Raw genomic sequence first — 16612 nt, 5'->3', positions numbered from 1 at the left:
CACTGAAATCCATTTCTCAAAAGAGCAAACAGATTTTTTTATATTCAATTTTGAAATCTGACATGGGGCTAGACATTTTGTCAATTTCCCAGCTTCCCCATGTCATGTAACTTGTGCCTGCACTTTAGGAGAGAAATGCTTTCTAGCAGGCTGCTGTTTTTCCTTCTCAATGAAACTGAAGGAGTCTCAGTGGGACATGTGTTTTTACTATTGGGTGTTGTTCTTAGATCTACCAGGCAGCTGTTATCTTGTGTTAGGGAGCTGCTATCTGGTTACCTTCCCATTGTTTTTTTGTTTGGCTGCTGGAGGGGGGGGGAAGGGAGGGAGGGAGGGAGTGATATCACTCCAACTTGCAGTACAGCAGTAAAGAGTGATTGAAGTTTATCAGAGCACAAGTCACATGACTTGGGGCAGCTGGGAAATTGACAATATGTCTAGCCCCATGTCAGATTTCAAAATTGAATATAGAAAAATCTGTTTGCTCTTTTGAGAAATGTATTTCAGTGCAGAATTCTGCTGGAGCAGCACTATTAACTGATTCATTTTGAAAAAAATGTTTTTTACCATGACAGTATCCCTTTAAAGTATATGGGTGACTTTTTTGTTGCACAATATATTAGTGTCTGGGCATTTTTTCATGGCTCATTTTTACCGCTTTTGGGCTTCTGATAAAACATTTTTCCCTTACTTCCTTGACAGAGCAAATCTGGCATGTTTTGCTTTGAGTCAGAATTTACAAACTGCATTGGGCCAATGGGAAGGCAAAATCACATGCTACACACAGGGCCTTCATTGTTAGAGGACCTCTTATTGTAAGAATACCTGTGCGGCGGGGTCGTCCACCGCGCCATCGGCGGGGAAGCCCGCCACACCATTCTTCCCTCTAGCCGCGCTAGCGTGTTTTCGCTGGCGCCGGCTCCTCTCTAGGGCGCTCGCGGCACGCCTCATTGTTATTTAAAGGCGCAGGCGCGCAAAGGTGCAAAATTCAAATATTATTTAAAGCCCAGTCTGTCTGTTTGTAATTGCCCGTGATAGAACATAGTTTCTGGTGATTTTCTGAGCCTTGTGCATCTGTTCCTGAATCTGTTTGTCCTGATTTGTCCTGATTTTCCGGTTTTGACTCCTGCTTGTTTCCTGACTATTCTGCATTCTGTATCCTGACCCTTGCCTGTCTACGACAACTCTTCCAGCTTAACCCTTTGATTGACGAACCGGTTTTGACCCTTGCCTGCCTGAAGTTTCTGATATCCGCCTGCCTCGACCCAGCCTGTCTGACCATCCTTCTGCCTAATCCTTTTGTACCGTGAACTTCGGCCCAAAAGACTCTGCTAACAGCCGTGCCCCTTTACCTGCCAGAACATCTCACCTTGTACCCCTCGTTAAGTCCAGATGGCACCCAAGTAAGCTGAGGGCTCCTCCCAAAGCCCAACGGTGGTCACACTACTGGTGAAGCCGAGCCGAGACCAGGGTACTTGCCATTTGTTCTGGTATTGGGTGCTGGTCGTGACACTTATCCACTATGCTACAACTGCTTTTTCAATAGAAAAATTTTTTTTTTTTTAGAAACAATAATTTTTTGATATTTATTAAACCCTGATGGTGTTAGTTTCAGGCAACAAATCTGAAAAAGTTGGCGGTTTTGGCAAAATATGATTACATTTTTTCATGATTTTATCTAGTCTTTTATGCTTTCAAATGTATCACATATTTGTCTTATTTTTATTTCTTACATTTTCATTCATGTCTAGCAAAAATCCATTGTTTGAAACGCTAAAGTGCAAGTTGACTTGCAAAGGGCCTGACATAAATTCCAATTTGGATTAGTAACATCAGATAGACAAAGGGACTACACACAAAGGATGGGGTTTGACAAAGAATTACTTGTAATAGTTCATGTTCAATAACAATTGTTTGGCACTCTTTAAACAACATTAGTATGTAATAAGCATTCTAAGATGTTTGAGATGATTATACTATGTCAACATACTTATTATTATATGAATCAATACTTATCTACAAGCCAACCACCACTTAATTGGCCAGATTCAAAATGCCTGTAGACTCATGATTTGTATACAGTATTTGTATATTATAGTATACAGACTATATGAATCTTGTGGGCTTCCAGGTATGGCGGCAAAAACATTAATCAAATGCATATTTGCATCACAAATTACTTGAAAGTTGAATGCTTCCTGTTGCAGAAAATTTGCTCCTGATCACAAGGGGGGCAATAAAGCCACACGAGTGCAATGTATTGCACCTATAAAGTTATGCAGACATAAAAGTCCCTTTTCACTTTTAGCCACTCCTATCTGGTGTTGGGAAATTGATAAATACATTATATATTTTTTCAAGAGCCTGTAGAACCAAAAGACCAAAGAAGTCCAAAAGAAAGTGGATTGAGACATGCCACTGACAAGACCATCTGATTACTGAAAGCTGCCAGATGCCAGATATTGACAGGTTGCATATAACTAGCTGAAGCCCAGAACTGCCCTATTTGTAGGTGGTAGAGGACAAATATAATTTTTGATAAGCTCATAGAGATTCATGAGACAATGGCTATTAAGTCAATATCAATCAACTACTTCAACCTCCCCAAGCCAGCCAGCAAGACCCTGGCTCTGTATTGCCTCAGGGGACATCAGGGACAACAGATGGAGGTGCTGTAGCAACTACTAGTGGATCCTCTGCTGAGCAGTATGATGCAGCAGGGGAAGCAAAAGCCTTTCTAACCTGCAGTCTTAAGCGAAGTCTCTTCGCTCTTCTTAGTCGTTTTCTCTGCTCATCATCCCATACACATCTGATCCACATAGGAGCCCCAAAATGGTCCATATTATACAGGCAAATAGGCAAGGAGTGAAAGGATTTTTTAGTCTTGTTTGTGGGAATCAGGTCTGGCAGCAAATCTTTTGTGGATACTTTTTTTTGTAAGTCTATATCAAATGCTCTCACATTCTAATTAGCTGTTTATCCTACAAATGTGCCTGCTACTTCATCTATCATTCACTAATATTTACACGGTATACTCTTTCTTTTTTCAAGCAGGATCATTGTAAGTTGGCCCTGTCTATTTTTTTAGACAAGTGTAATTTGCACATTGCATGCTTCTAAACATTTCTTAGTGTCCCCACCACACAAAATAGCATTTATGTGAGGGTACTCTTTGATGTTTACTGAAACATTATCAACATCTTACTTCTAAAACACCCTCTACAATTCACATTACACTCATTCCAAAAGGCTGCTTGCTATAGTAAAATGTACCCTAGCAACCAGACATCTCAGTAATATATCAATAGTGTAGGTGTCACAAACAAATCTTACTTGATGTTCAATTATAAAACAAGATTCTAAAGTGTGATGTGAATGAAATTTCCCCTTAATCTACACATTTTTATAGAATTGGAATTCAACCTTGACTACAGTTTGTTTTTCTTTGGCCATTGTGTCACATAACAATTCAGAAGTAGTTGGTGTGTTGTCAGCACTACATTTGGGAGTAGTCTCAGAGGTTTTTAGAATTTTCTACAAGCTTACTAGGTTTGGAGTACACGAGTTTTCTTAGCTGGTTGTGTAACACATCTTGTTGATTAAATTTGTTTTTCTTTGGCCATTGTGTCACATAACAGTTCAGAAGTAGTTGGTGTGTTGACAGCACTACATTTGGGAGTAGTCTCAGAGCTTTTTAGACTTTTCTACAAGCTTACTAGGTTTGGAGTACACAAGTTTTCTTAGCTCGTTGCGTAACACATCTTGTTGATTAAATTTGTTTTTCTTTGGCCATTGTGTCACATAACAATTCAGAAGTAGTTGGTGTGTTGTCAGTACTACATATGGGAGATTTTTTGACTGTTTTCTACAAGCTTACACATTGAAAAAGTGATATCTGCTATCAAATGATTGATTTCAAACAGGTGTTGTTTTCTTTTCAGTGTTGTGGCCCAATAATAATTCTGATTTTCCATTCTTACTAACTGCAAACGTTATTTAAAAATGTCTTTATTTCTCATACACTGCAAATTCACTATATCATTATGGAATCTTATTTGTATTTCCACTTAGGAATTGTTGAAAGATTGGAATGCCTTATCTGACACAAGGCATGGATCCAGCACACCTTCAGAATAGTCATATCCTGATGATTCCTCTGATAAATACAGCATCATCATGTGATTGTGCTGCTTTATCCTCACATTCTACTTCACTTACAGGATGACTTGTATTGTCTACTTTTTTTCACTACAGATTATCAACAACGTCAATATTTGGGCTTGTAGCTCAATAAAGCTCTTGGATTATTTTGTTGTAATGCAGCATTTGGAGAGCTGGTATAGCCATCAATTGTTGCAAAAAAGGCCATTGTGAATGAATATAAAGAACGCAAATTGGAATAAAAATGTGAATGGTAGAGTGTAAAAAAGGATCATGATGTCTAGCTGTTGCAAAATGGCGTTGTTGTTGGATTATTACCAGCATACATGTTGGGTATTGTTGCAACATAAACACTATATGGGTGTGGTGTTGGCCACTTGATCCTCTCTTACATTTTGGATTAAGAGTGTCACTTAAAACAGCATCCGTTGTTAAAGATTGAGAAGATGTCATAATATTTTTAGGCAAGTAGCTTTTTTGTGCTAAACAATAAGATTGTTGCATGGGTGTGTTTGTTGTTTTGTTTGTTGGTCCGTAAAAAATACAAGAATGTGTCAATCATCCATAAGCAAATGGCAAAATGATCACAAAATGTGACCTTTAATGGTTAATAGACCTTTATCTTACATTTTGTAATGTTACACCATGTTTTTCTTTTTTGTGCGGTAAAAATGTTAAAATGTGACTTTTTTGAGGTGGAAATGTTCAAATCATGTCCTACTCTTCACAATATTTGGAGTTTTTTTTAAATGTGGGTGACTGCAAGGGTCATATTTAAATCTTACTATAACTTTTCCACACTTGGCTTTCAATGTAGTACCTCCTCTAGGCATATTTTCTGTTTCCAAACACTGGCTGGTTGCAAGTCTCCATTTGGCCCTAACAACCACATACATGCTAACAGTAAAAATGAGATGTGATGTAAAGGATTATTCTCCAAATATATTATAGATACAACAATAAGACCGGTTGCAAAATGTCAATGAGAAGCAATCTTGACATCAGAATAAATGATTAGGTTAAGGTCAAGTACTCCTTTACAAAATCAATCATTAGGATATTTTCTTTGTAGTTTAAGGGGAAAGAAAACAAAATTACCAGGTGTTTGATAAGTAGATGGATCTTTTGTATCCATGCCACCAGGTACCCCAGACATGGCCAAAAGAAAAATGTTCTCCTATAGCAACAGTTCCTACATGGAATCCTATCATCATCATCATCCACTGGATTAACATTGGTGTGATATGAATGGATGTTGTCTTCTGACCTTTGTGGATTGGCTTGGCTTGAAGAATTCCTTGTTCTTCTACCAGAACTACATGAGTCACATCTGGAGGTGGTAGATGATCTGATTTGGCTTTCACTTAGTTTTTTAACTAAATCACCAAGTGGGTTGTTGTCATCAGGGCCACCATGGACTGTGGTAGGGTCCATTATTTGAATTAAATTTATTACAACTTTTCGAGGGGCGTGGCCAAGATGGCGAACTGAACGGTCGTGTTTAAAGCAGCTCTCTAACAACCCAGTTATCCTGATTGCCACAGCAGCTGGAACGGCGAGTAACTTATGCTGTTACTGCTTAATAACAACCATGGGAAAGTATGGACAGAGAGGGAAGTCTGAACAGTCGCAGAAACTGGACAAATACCTGCAGACGCCACATCCTGAGCGGGACCACGAGGATGGTTTGGCCTCGCGGCCTGGGTCTCCCCCTCCACCTGCCTCTACTCAAGATCTGCCTGCCGGTGAGCCCTCAAATGCTGAACTACTGGAGGCAATTACCAGCTCGCACTCCAGCACCACGGCGCAGCTTGAAGCGATTAAAGTGGACACGTCTCTCCTACGCCAAGATTTACAAAATCTGCGAGAACGGACCATTGCAGCAGAGACTCGTATTTCCACGCTGGAGGATACTGTAGCCCCTTATCCCAGAATGCTAACTACTCTACAGCAACAGGTAGCGGCTCTCTCGGCTAAGGCAGAGGACTTGGAGAATCGCAATCGGCGCAATAACCTGCGCTTGGTGGGCCTTCCGGAGGGCAGTGAAGGCGACTCCCCTGAAGCTTTCGTAGAGGCCTGGCTGAAGCGGACATTGGGTGAGAACACTTTTTCTGACATTTTCGTTGTTGAAAGGGCACACCGTGTCCCCATGCGCCCCCTGCCACCGGGCGCTCCTCCTAGGCCCCTGATAATGCGGATCCTAAATTATCGGGACCGTGACGCAGCTATGGCGGCTGCACGAAAAACAGGCCAACTGACTTTCAATGGCGCGAACATTTCACTATACCCAGACTACTCCCAGACTGTGCAGAAGCTATGGGCCTCTTATCAAGGGGTAAAGCGGAGACTCAGGGGCGCTGGCATTGTTTACTCGATGATGTACCCAGCTAAATTGCGAGTCATTAAAGGGAATCGCACACATTTTTTTCAAACAGCAGGAGAAGCTGATCAATGGCTAGACACACTGCGTTTAGCTCCCCGACCTGACCTACAACGGGAGGGTGAAGATCCTGGTGAGGGGGCTCCGTTGTGAACCACCGTTGTTTGTATTTTTGGGGCCGGTACGGCTCCTATTCAACGACACATCGTGCATCGCATCTACAGCTGCATCATTGTCTCAAGTTGCTCCTAAATGACAGATGGAGACTGCAGGGCTGTCAACACAAGTTTGGAAGTACCCCACCCTAATGCCTACACCTAAGCCGCACTTCCATCAGTCCGGATGTATTATGGTAGTGAACAGCCCTACATCTGATGGCCACTATGCACATTCATCGTTGAACTGAGTAGATACCTGTACTGGTAAGCTAACGGTGCCCCCCCCCTGGGCATTTGCTGCGCAGGCCTGGGCAGTGCCCGCCATATCCCCTCTGCAAGGAGACTTTCTGCATTTTTGTTCTATGTTGCCTATTGCATTTTTTGGTTCCAGTCCTATTTCTATGGAGGTGAAGCAGGACGTGTGCAACGGCACGGTGTAATTGGAACTTAACTCTTCGCCTTCCTGGCTTATACATTTGTTGGTTGTCGAGTAGCTGATTTGCTAATTGGACATCATCCTCAGCAAGTTAACAGTTCTTGTTATAGGCCCACCCAGGTTTGGGGGGTGGGCAGGGTGGGGGGGTCTCAAGTCCATGGAAAGTCTCGTAAGGAGACGTACTATGCTGATCTGTAGATCAAGTTGGGGTTTTATATGTCGTGTTTTTTGTTGTGTGTACTCACAGTCTATGCATTGTTGGCTATCTGACAGGCTACGACAGGGCATCTGGCTCTGGTGGCAACTCATTTTGTTCTTCTTATCATGGCGAATGTGACACTTGTAACGTGGAATGTTAGAGGACTCAATTCCAAATTCAAAAGAGCGCTCGTCCTTAACTTGATTCATAAACGGCGCCCGGCGGTGGTCCTACTTCAGGAGACCCACCTGACTGGCCAAAAACTATTAGCCCTCAAACGCCACTGGGTGGGACATGCATATCATGCGCCTTTCTCAACCTACTCCAGAGGAGTCTCTATACTGATTAAAAAAGGGGTACCGTTTGAACTTCTCACCCTCCATACTGATTTCTTTGGTAGATTTATAATTTTACATTGCAAGATTCACAATCAGCCATTGATCCTTGTAAACATATACATGCCTCCTCCGTTCTCCCTTACACTATTAGAACAGATATCTCAAAAGGTGTTGGCCCTTCCTGCTGATCCTATCTGTTACTTAGGTGATTTTAACAGCACGGTGAACCCAGAAGCTGACCGACTTTCCGTTGTGGAAGCATCTGCCGCCCATCTCAGGGGATGGATGGCAGCTCTAGGGCTCCTTGATTTATGGCGTACTAAATATCCAGCAGAAACACAATTTTCGTGTCACTCTAAATCTCACAGCACGCTGTCACGCATTGATTTGGAATTAGGCACCGTTAACTTTGCACAATTTCTCCAGGAGATCCAATATCTACCAAGGGCACACTCAGACCATTCCCCACTTGAGCTTACAATTTCTCTGGGTATAGCTTCCAAACATGCTTTATGGCGTCTCTCCCCATTGTGGTTAACTAACGAATCAATCGCATCCAAATGTGTTCAAGATTATGACCAATATTGGGAGGCTAATGTCGACACTGCGAGTACTAATATAACTTGGGATGCCTCTAAAGCAGTGTCCAGGGGGTCTCTTATAACTGCTATAAAATGTGCCAGGGAGGATGCTAGGGAGGTCTTGAAGCAAAAAGAGGCAGGCTTGCAAGAGGCCCAAGCCATATTTGCCATGGGAAAAACGGAGGAACAACATGCCCAGTTAGTAAAGGCCCAAAAGGAATAAGACATGCAATTAGTGAATATGACTAGGAAGAAACTATTGTACCAGAGCCAAAAAGTGTTTGAATCAGGGGACAAGAATGGTAAGGTCTTGGCCCACCTTTCTAAAACTAAGGAGGATATTACGGTGATTTCAACTGTTACTGACAATGTCGGCAGTCCTCATACAAACCCTCAACAAATAGCCAATGTGTTCGCTTCGTACTTTAGTGACATTTATGCTGAACAGCGCCCTAATGACGGAACCAATTTAGAGAACTATTTAGACAGCATTCCCATTCCCAGGATGTCTGCTGAGCAAAGTAGTTTCCTAGATAATCTTATCTCTCCTCAGGAAATTGCTGAGGCAATCCGGGCTTTACCTTCCAACAAAACCCCTAGTCCGGACGGTCTGACGGCTGCCTGGTATAGACTCCTCTGCAAACAACTAGCTCCCCACTTAGCTAAGGTCCTTAATGCATCTTTAGAATCCCATATGCTCCCTGACTCATTCTATGAGGCGGTGATCATACTAATTCTTAAACCTGGGAAGGATCCGACCCGTTGTGACTCTTACAGGCCTATCTCCCTGCTCAATACGGACGCCAAAATTTTGGCAAAAACACTAACAAATAGGCTTGCAAAAGTCATAACAGAGCTGATACATTGTGATCAGTCGGGTTTTATGCCTAAAAAAACTACCTCCTTGAACCTGAGAAGAGTCTTTACTCATGTTCAATATTCCAAGGTGACACACTCTGAGGGCCTACTAGCGTCCCTCGATATCACAAAAGCATTTGACTCAGTTAGCTGGACCTTCCTATGGGCAGTGTTAAAAAAGGTTCGGGTTCGGCCCTCGGTTTATTGCTTGGGTGCAGTTGTTATACCAAAGACCCACTGCACGTATTCGTGTCAATACCATCCTATCTGATAAAATTGCTCTGGGCAGAGGGACTAGGCAGGGCTGCCCATTGTCCCCCCTCCTGTTTGCCTTGGTGGTCGAGCCCCTTGCCATAGCGATATGTCTTAATGCAGGGATTCGAGGCCTTAGGGTCAACAAGACGGAAGACAAAATAGCCTTATATGCGGATGACATAATCCTATTTCTGAATGATGATGGTGACTCCCTTACCCAAGCCTTAACCACGGTAGATATCTTTGGTGACTACAGTGGGCTTCGGATAAATAGACAAAAGAGCAACCTATTTTCTCTGGCGGACTCAAGAGTGGGGGATACTTGCAATGGTCTCAAATGGGTTTCCCAATTCAGATACCTAGGCATAGAAATTACTAGAGATACATCCAAATTCTGTGAAACCAATCTAGATCCGATTGTTGCCAAATTTAAGAACGATGCTCTGCACTGGATTAAACTTAACGGTTTGGGGCAGAATAAACCTTTTTAAAATGATCTACCTCCCGAAATTCCTCTACCCGCTCCAAAATGCTCCGGTAATGCTGGCAAACCGGTTCTTTACTAGACTTAATAGTGAAATGAGGTCCTTTATTTGGGCAAATAAATCCCCACGAGTCAGTTGGGACACTCTAACGGCCTCGTATCACACAGGAGGCCTGGCCTTACCTCATATGCAGCACTATTTTTTTGCCGGACAACTAACTTATGTACATAATTGGTTCAATCCAGATCCTGATAACCCCTTAACAGTCTTGCACGGTAATATTATGGGTTCGCTAGAGGCCCTGCGTAATGCGCCATACAGATCCCTTAAAGACTCACCTGATATACCTGAAGTTCTTAGTACCCCTATCAGAGTATGGGACAAGGTAATGAGACAAAAGTCGAGGGTCAGCAATGGTACCTCCCCGCATGTGCCCATTTGGAGAAACTCTAATCTCCAGCAGTTTCTCGATCTTCCTGACTTCTATTACTGGCCCCAGATGGGAATCAAGTGGCTATCCGATCTAATAGTGGACGGCACTTTCCCCCAGTTTGAAGTGCTGAAAGAGAAATTGGGAAATCACTGTCTACAATTTTTTAGATATTTGCAGTTGCGTCATGCCTTTCAGTCACAATTTAGTTCTCTCAAACCGACTTTGGGCACAACTGTATGGGAGGATAGGCTCTGGGAACCCGACGCAGATAAGTTACTCTCACATTTATACAAATTACTGCCGCCAGCCACACCTACCCCTTTTGCCAAAGCACAACTTAAGTGGACTCAGGTGATTCCTGCCCTTGACGAGGAACAATGGGCAGAAGCAACTGCTCACATATATGACTTCCTCATTGCCACAAGAGATAGATTTATACAATTTAAATTTTTCCACCAGGTATATATCACTCCACTTCGGTTGAAATTTATGGGGAAATCACTTAATGCCGAGTGCCCAAAATGCCAAGTTGTGGATGTGGGCTTTGAGCATATGGTATGGGAATGTGTCCACATTAGCAGATATTGGTCTGAGGTGATGGGTTACATAGATGAGAATCTGGCTTTGCCTAGGGTTAAGTCTCCAGAGGTGTGTCTCCTAGGAGTAGTGGAGGACCTCCTCCCTCGGGCTGACTCCAGGAAATTGATGAGGGCAGTCTTGTTTTATGCAAAAAAACTAATTGCCATTAAGTGGATGAGTTCTGAGTCACCGAAACTGCTGGATTGGGTTGCACTGGTGAACAAAACTCTACCACATATAAAACTAACATATGCAGCTCGAGGCTCACCTACTAAATTCAATAATATCTGGGCCTCTTGGTTAGATGCTAACCCAACACTTGAGCTTCCAGAGGCACCACCTGTCTAGATTCTCTTGGTGGTCGTACTCAGACCGTTTATCAGGATTTGACCTGTATTGCTACCTTCTATTTTTTCCCTGTACTGTATAAGCATTGAGATTGCTCTGTCAGTGAATAATGCTGTGTGGTTTATCCTGAATTGTACATGGACTGTGACTGTCTTGTTTGTGTGTTGTTAAAAACAAAAAATAAAAACCTTTTAAAAAAAATTTATTACAACTTTTCAAGACAAATTTACATATAAAGGGGGAATTTTGATGCATAGGCCTTTGAGACACACTTACAGACAGTGACATTAACATCAAACAATGACAGTGACTACACAGAGACAAATCAATGTAATTGAAGCTTTGAAGACAAAGATAGCATGGTGATAATACTTAGCTTCATATTTTGTTAATTTACCATATTTTTGTGTTGCATCATAGCTACTGCTCTTTTTGTTTACAAAACAAATCTAGTAATAGGATGTGACCCTAGCAAGCAGCACAGGTTTGTAATAGCACACTGGAATAGTCATAGAAATGGACTCAAACATTTGGAAACATAAACAAATCAAACTTGACTGCACAAAATTGGGTGATGGTAGGATCAATCACCAATTGTGGAAACATGACATTGTGTTAAATTAATCATTACATATTTTCTGGCCCAGATTTGTGGAAAGGCCACCAAGGCCCGTGCCTAGGGAGGGAGGATTTTAGAGGGCTGCATACTGCCCAACCATACCCACATTGGTTCAGAAACACCTGGGATGCACAGAAAATACAATTGTTTTTTAAACTTCTTGAGCTCCGCATTGCTCCGAAAACTTTCACAAATAAATGGGAGGGGATGGGGAGACGAATGACAGCAGGCATAGGGGCGCCCACTAATCCGGCCCTGCATATGTTTCATTAAACAGGGTGATTTAACCCTTTAAATGCACATTCTGAAGAAGCAAAACAAAACTATATTTTGGTTTGGATTGTTGGAGATGTTACAAATATGGTAAGTTATATGTGGGTTATTTTGTCACTCAAACATTAAACCTCGTTTAAAAAAAACATATAAGAGAAGATGAAGACAGACTTGCTGATAGAAAGATAGATGATTTGTTTGGAGGACTGGTGAAGGTCCTATTCAGCTGGTGTGGTATACACTATAAGGTAATTTTGAGGATATGAGAAAATGTAAAAGTGTCAAAAACAAAAGAGTTAAGTTGAGGTTGTTTTTGTACACGGTGAAGTGAACATGCTTGTGGGTTGTTAGAATGCACATGGGTGTATGTTTTGCAAGGCCAAACTTACCTTGAATAGCGGACTTGAAGCACTCAAGCACCTGCAGCATGGAGAGCAAAGGTAGTGACAGAAAAATATCTCTCTCCCTGGAAGGCTGGAGAAGGTCCTTTTCAGGCAATATGGGGCAATATACACTATGAGGTTATATAGAGGATACTGTTGCGCAACTGGAAAAATGTAAAATTATGCAGGAATAAATTGAGGTTGACTTTTTTTACACAGTAAAGTGAACATGGTTGGCTTGTGGGTTGTTAGAATGCACATGGGTGCATATTTTGCAAGGCCAAACTTACCTCGAATAGTGGATTTGAAGCACACATGTACCTGTGGCATGGAGGGCAAAGGCAGTCCCACAAATTTTCCAGAACAAATTTTAAGTTGGGTGTGGTGTTTAAGTAAGAACCTGTTATTGATTGTGACGAACCAGTGGAAGATAACTATAGAAAGGTTAAGCAATCTCGAACTTTAGAAGGCAAGTGTAAATTATTTTCCACATGAAAAAATGAAAAAGTAATGAAATTGACACGTGAATTTCACATGTTAAGTTGCACCGTGATGTGCAGAAAAAGGAGTGATAACCTTTTCTGCACAAAACGGAAATCACCATAACCCAGTAACTTGTGCAACTAAATGGAACATTTCTTGCATTCACTAAAATCCATATCACAATGAATTGAATTAGGTATTAAAGCACATTCTTTATCACAGGTAAACACATATTTTCTTTATCGCACATTTAGTTAGTTGAATTGAATCAAGCCCAATATCTGGGTACTCAAATCCAATTGGTTAATGTGGAAGCAGAGGGGAGGATAACATGATGTCACACTTTCTTGTCTACAGTGCAACTTTTTTGACAGCTTTGCAAATTTTTGCCGTTTTCTTTTTACAAAACTCTTTGCCAGTGGAGAAACTCAAACATTTGCAGCAAAACCATTCATGGCAAAAAATACATCATCGCTAGTAAGCACTACACAATACCCTCATAATTGGAAGACTTTAAACTCACTCTAAAACCACTGATAGACACTTACAGTCAAGACTAGTCAAGAATTGCTTCCAAAATGGTGGATAAAGTAAAGCTCTACTTAAAGATAAAGCTCTACTAGATATATGGAGAATTTTAATCTCATCTACAGTTAGTCTGACATTAGTAGTAGGAAACCTTTTGAAGGGGTATTAAGGTGTAAGATACTTGACTTCATTGTAAATTATAATACTGTGTGTTTGTGCCAGCATGTTTTATGCTTCATAGATCTTGCCAGACAAATTTATTTTCTTTTTATGAGAAAGTGAGCAGGGGCTGCAGTGGATGTGATCTACTTAGACTTTGCTAAAGCATTTGATACAGAGCCACACAGAATGTTACTGGTTAAATTAAGGGATTTAGGAACATAGTATTTGTACCTGGATAGAGAACTGTCTAAAATATAGATTACAAAGTGTGGTGGTAAATGGAACATTTTTGCAGGGCTCTGTACTAGCTAATTTGCTTTTTAACTTGTTTATTAATGATCTGGAGGTGGGCATTGAAAGTACTGTTTCTATTTTTGCTGATGATACAAAATTGTGCAGAACTATAGGTTCCATGCGGAATGATGCCACTTTGCAGTGATTTGACTAAAAAGAAAAAATGGGCAGCAAACTGGAAAATGAGGTTCAATGTTGATAAATGCAAGGTTATGCATTTTGGCAATAATAATATAAATGCAAGTTATACACTAAATGGCAGTGTGTTGGAAGTTTCCTTAACTGAGTAGGAGCTAGGGGTTTTTGTAGATAACAAGTTATCTTCTTCTGAGCAGTGTCATTCTGTAGATACTAAAGCAAATAAGATACTGTCTTGCATAAAGAAGGGCATAAACAGGGATGAAAACATAATTTTACCTCTATTAAAGGTCCCTGGTAAGGCCTCACCTGGAGTATGCAGTGCAGTTTTGGGCTCCAGTCTTTAAAGGCATAAATTTAAGGGATGAAAACATAATTTTGCCTCTTTTATAGGTCCCTGCTAAGGCCTCACCCGGAGTATGCAGTGAAGTTTTGGGCTACAGTCCTTAAGAGGGATATAAATGAGCTGGAGAGAGCTCAGAGAAATGCACCTAAACTGATTAGAGGGATGGAAGACTTAAATTATGAGGGAAGACTGTCAAGGTTGGGGTTGTTTTCTGTGGAAAAAAGAAGCTTGTGAGGGGACATGATTACACTTTACAAGCATTAGTATGGGACCTGTTATACAGAATTTACTGGCCATGTCTAATTAAAGATTTTTCCACAATTTGGATTGTCATGCCTTAAGACTACTAGAAAATCTTTTAAATATTAACCAAACCCAATAGTTTTGTTTTGCCTCAATAAGGATTAATAATACCTTAACTAGAATCAAGTACAAGAATTTGTTATTACAGAGGAAATCAATTTGAAACATCTGGATTATTTGCTTAGAATGGAGTCTATGGGAGACAACCTTTCTGTAATTCTGAGCTTTCTGGATAATGGATTTCTGGATAACTGATCCCATACCTGTACATTAGAAGACAAATAACAGGGGACCTTTTTACCAGCGATGAGCAATTTCGCATTTCGCCTCAAAAATTACACCCATATTGGCAAATTCCTTAATCTGGGAAAATTCACCAGCCACAGCTTTGCACACATCGCTACACTTCGCCAGATGAAAATTCGCTCAGACAACGCTAGTTTACATAAATGCAAAGTTGTGTCCTGGGCGCCAAACGCTGGCGAATTTTCGCTACCGTTGTGTTGGCAATCAAAGCGATGATGCATTAGCACTCAATTATCCCTAGCACAACTTTGTTATAGGTTTTCGCTCAGGCTATTTTGCATACAGCGGGAAATTATAAAGTTTAATGGATGTATATGTTGCAGCCAATACATTATATTACACAAGTCCAGGGAACCTTAATATAGAAAATATAGTTGTTATAATGCCCTACAAATGAGCCCACTGCATAGTTTGTGTTCCATATATTAGAAAATGTATGGGGGAACCCGGTTACCCAAAAAACATTTTTAAAGACTTTCGCAGGCTATCACTCTGAAAAAAGGAAAAGACGTCAGCTTTTTTTGGTACTTAGAACATTTTAACACTAAAAATTGAGGAAGTCCTATGCACTCCATTGCACTTCGCCCTTGTCTGAGCTGGCGAAGGCAAGTCTGTCGAAAGAGGTAACGTTCAGTAAAATCCACATATTAGCGGAATTTGCAGAGTTACGTGCATTCACCAGAGCGAAAATTTGTCTGGCGTTAGAGTGTGAAGCAACGCTAGCATCTATCGCCTTCGCTAGCAAAGTGACACCTGCACCCATTGGTAAATCGTTGAAGTAACAAAATTATGTCAAGCTGGCAAATCATCGCCATCGTTAGTCACTTCGCCCTGCAATAAATGTTCCCCATAGACTTCAATGGGTGAAAAAAATTGTCCCACAAAAATAATAATTTGATGCCCATAGACTTAAATACATTTTGGCTGTTTCGCAGATTTCTGGCAAAGTGAAACAGGTCAGATTCGCCCATCACTACTTTTTACCCATGGCTATTGTGTTACTAAAATCTATAGTTAGTATATATAGTTTATGTGAGTGTATAGAGGGGTCAGTGTGAGTGTGTGTATGTATGGTTGCTGGGTTTCATTTAGAGGGGTTAAACTTGATGGTATTTTTCAACCCAATGTAACTATGTAACATGAGACTATACATATATTTAACACAGCCATAATTCATACAATAGACTAGACTACATTTTCATCAGACACATTAACTCACTTTTAGCATATTGTGCCAAAATAGACATTATTTCCTGGTCTTTTTTTACATATAGTTATTTATTATAAATGGTATAGAATGCCAGAAAAACGGGTAAGAGTATGTGACAATGTTCCATCTACATGCTAAAAATGCTTTTTTAGAGGCTTTGGATCACCTCTTTGGATGCCCACTGCTGCCAAATTATTGGACCATGGTCTGGGACATCGTTCAGGCAATTAATGGCGAGGAGGTTGCCAATGAACCACTAAGCCTCCTCCTGCATAACACATCCATGTCACAATGATCATACAAGAAAACCCTAATCCCAATCTTATTAGGCTCAGATAAAATTTAATACCATAAAATGG

The sequence above is a fragment of the Xenopus laevis genome, chromosome 7S (genome assembly GCF_017654675.1).
Source record: "Xenopus laevis strain J_2021 chromosome 7S, Xenopus_laevis_v10.1, whole genome shotgun sequence".
NCBI classification, from domain to species: Eukaryota; Metazoa; Chordata; class Amphibia; order Anura; family Pipidae; genus Xenopus; species Xenopus laevis.
The sequence above is the reverse complement of the archived record's forward strand: the minus strand, read 5'-3'. Positions refer to the sequence as shown.